The sequence below is a fragment of the Arachis hypogaea genome, chromosome 19, assembly GCF_003086295.3.
Source record: "Arachis hypogaea cultivar Tifrunner chromosome 19, arahy.Tifrunner.gnm2.J5K5, whole genome shotgun sequence".
In the NCBI taxonomy this organism is placed as follows: domain Eukaryota; kingdom Viridiplantae; phylum Streptophyta; class Magnoliopsida; order Fabales; family Fabaceae; genus Arachis; species Arachis hypogaea.
The window spans coordinates 59,952,112-59,955,511 of NC_092054.1; the positions used below are offsets into that span (position 1 = coordinate 59,952,112).

Below are 3,400 nucleotides of genomic sequence, written 5' to 3' on the forward strand. Positions count from 1 at the left end.
ACACCATTATCACTTTATATCCGCCTGACTGAGATTTGCAAGGTGACCATAGCTTGCTTCATACCAACAATCTCCGTGGGATTCGACCCTTACTCACGTAAGGTATTACTTGGATGACCCAGTGCACTTGCTGGTTAGTTGTATCGAAGTTGTGACAAATTATGAATGTGTAATCACGATTACGCGTACCAAGTTGCTCACGTGCCAGGAATAGTTTGAGCCTGGACATCACAATTTCGTGCACCAAGTTTTTGGCGCCGTTGCCGGGGATTGTTCGAGTTTGGACAACTGACGGTTCATCTTGTTGCTCAGATTTGGTAATTTTCTTTTTATTTTATTTTCAAAAATTTTTCAAAAATATTTCAAAAATTTTCTCATCTGTTTTCGAAAAAAATAAAAATGTTTTCAAAAAAAAATTTTATTCAAAATTTTTAAGAATGAATTCTAGTGTTTCATGAAGCATGTTGAAGCATGGCTGGCTGTAAAGCCATGTCTATTCCTTTGGGAATGAGTATGTCAGGCATGTCATATCTGAATTACATGCTGAAGCTTGGCTGGCCATTGGCCATGTCTAGTGTTTTGGACCGGAGCTTTCATTGAAAGCTTGGCTGGCTAGTGAGCCATGTCTAATTCTTGGACTGAAGCTTTAGACTAAGAATGCAAGATTCCTTGAATTCATGTTAAAAATTTTGGAATCCTTATTTTTTCTTTTTCATATAATTTTCGAAAAAAAAATCCAAAAAAATTAGAAAATCATAAAAATCAAAAATATTTTTCTGTTTCTTGTTTGAGTCTTGAGTCATGTTATAAGTTTGGTGTCAATTGCATGTGCATCTTGTATTTTTCGAAAATATCATGCATTCATAGTGTTCTTCATGATCTTCAAGTTGTTCTTGGTAAGTCTTCTTGTTTGATCTTGATGATTTTTTGTTTTGTGTCTTTTCATGTTTATCATATGCATTTTTGAATTCTTAGTGTCTAAGCATTAAAGAATTCTAAGTTTGGTGTCTTGCATGTTTTCTTTGCAATAAAAATTTTTCAAAAATATATTCTTGATGTTCATCATGACATTCAAAGTGTTCTTGGTGTTCATCTTGACATTCATAGCATTCTTGCATGCATTCATTGTTTTGATCTAAAAATTTCATGCATTGCATATTTTTCATGTTTTTCATAAAAATTTCAAAAATCAAAAAAATATCCTTCCCTTTTTCTCTCATCAAATTCGAAAATTGAGTTGACTTTTTCAAAAATTTTTAAAAATCAAGTTGTTTCTTATGAGTCAAATCAAATTTTCAATTTGAAAATCTTATCTTTTTCAAAATCTTTTTCAAAAATCAAATCTTTTTCAAAATTCTTAGTTATTTTCGAAAATTCCAAAAAATATTTTTCAAAAATCTTTTTCTTATTTTATATCATAATTTTCGAAAATAACAATAACAATTAATGTTTTGATTCAAAAATTTCAAGTTTGTTACTTGCTTATTAAGAAAGATTCAAACTTTAAGTTCTAGAATCATATCTTGTGATCTCTTGTGAATCAAGTCATTAATTGAGATTTTAAAAAAATGAAATCTTTTCCAAAAAACTAATTTCAATCATATCTTTTCAAAAATATCTTCTTATCTTATCTTTTTCAAAAATATCTTTTCAAAATATCTTTTCTAACTTCCTAACTTCTTATCTTTTCAAAATTTGTTTCAACTAACTAACTAACTTTTTGTTTGTTTCTTAACTTTTTCAAAACTACCTAACTAACTCTCTCTCTCTAATTTTCGAAAATATCTTCCCTCTTTTTCAAAAATTTCTTTTTAATTAACTAATTATTTTTATTTTTTATTTTTGATTTCAAAAATTTTCGAAAATTACTAACATTTTTCAAAAACCATTTTCGAAAATCACTAACTCTTTTTCAAAATAATTTTCAAAAATTATCCCTCCCCCATCTCATTCTATTTATTCATTCATATCCTAACATCTCATCTCACCTCTCTTCCATCCTCACAGTTGTGTTTCTTCCATTATATTACATTCTTTGTCTCCCCATCTTCTTCCACTCACACAGGAATCCCTATACTGTGGTATAAAGGATCTCCATTATTATTATTATTTTTCTGTGCCTTCTTCTTTGTCATATGAGCAGGAGCAAGGATAAGAACATTCTTGTGGAAGCAGATCCAGAACCTGAAAGGACTCTGAAGAGAAAATTAAGAGAAGCTAAAATACAACAATCCAGAGAAAACCTTTCAGAAATTTTCGAACAGGAAGAGGAGATGGCAGCCGAAAATAATAATAATGTAAGGAAGATGCTTGGTGACTTTACGGCACCTAATTCCAATTTACATGGAAGAAGCATCTCCATTCCTGCCATTGGAGCAAACAACTTTGAGCTGAAACCTCAATTAGTTTCTCTGATGCAGCAGAACTGCAAGTTTCATGGACTTCCATCTGAAGATCCTTTTCAGTTCTTAACTGAATTCTTGCAGATATGTGATACTGTTAAGACTAATGGAGTAGATCCTGAAGTCTACAGGCTCATGCTTTTCCCTTTTGCTGTAAGAGACAGAGCTAGATTATGGTTGGATTCTCAACCCAAAGACAGCTTGAACTCTTGGGATAAGCTGGTCACGGCTTTCTTAGCCAAGTACTTTCCTCCTCAAAAGCTGAGCAAGCATAGAGCTGATGTTCAAACCTTCAGACAGAAAGAAGGTGAATCCCTCTATGAAGCTTGGGAAAGATACAAATAGTTGACCAAAAAGTGTCCTTCTGACATGCTTTCAGAATGGACCATCCTGGATATATTCTATGATGGTTTATCTGAGCTATCAAAAATGTCACTGGACACTTCTGCAGATGGATCCATTCACCTAAAGAAAACGCCTGCAGAAGCTCAAGAACTCATTGACATGGTTGCTAATAACCAGTTCATGTACACTTCTGAAAGGAATCCTGTGAGTAATGGGACGCCTATGAAGAAGGGAGTTCTTGAGGTTGATACTCTGAATGCCATATTGGCTCAAAATAAAATATTGACTCAGCAAGTCAATATGATCTCTCAGAGTCTGCATGGAATGCAAGCTGCATCCAACAGTACTCAAGAGGCATCTTCTGAAGAAGAAGCTTATGATCCTGAGAACCCTGCAATAGCAGAGGTAAATTACTTAGGTGAACCTTATGGAAACACCTATAACTCAACATGGAGAAATCATCCAAATTTCTCATGGAAGGATCAAAAGCTCCAACAAGGCTTTAATAATGGTGGAAGAAACAGGTTTAGCAATAGCAAGCCTTTTCCATCATCAACTCAGCAACAGACAGAGAACTCTGAACAAAATGCTTCTAATTTAGCAAATCTAGTCTCTGATCTATCTAAGGCCACTGTAAGTTTCATGAATGAAAC

The 3,400-nt window shown here is 33.2% G+C and overlaps 1 non-coding gene across 1 annotated transcript; it reads right to left on the minus strand.

Annotated features, from left to right (window-relative positions):
- Positions 1-2,669: 2,669 nt before the first annotated feature.
- Positions 2,670-2,777, minus strand: LOC112781330 (small nucleolar RNA R71). Its single transcript, XR_003192113.1, has one exon. It is a non-coding gene; the product is annotated as a small nucleolar RNA R71 (small nucleolar RNA).
- Between the last annotated feature and the right edge of the window lie 623 nt (positions 2,778-3,400).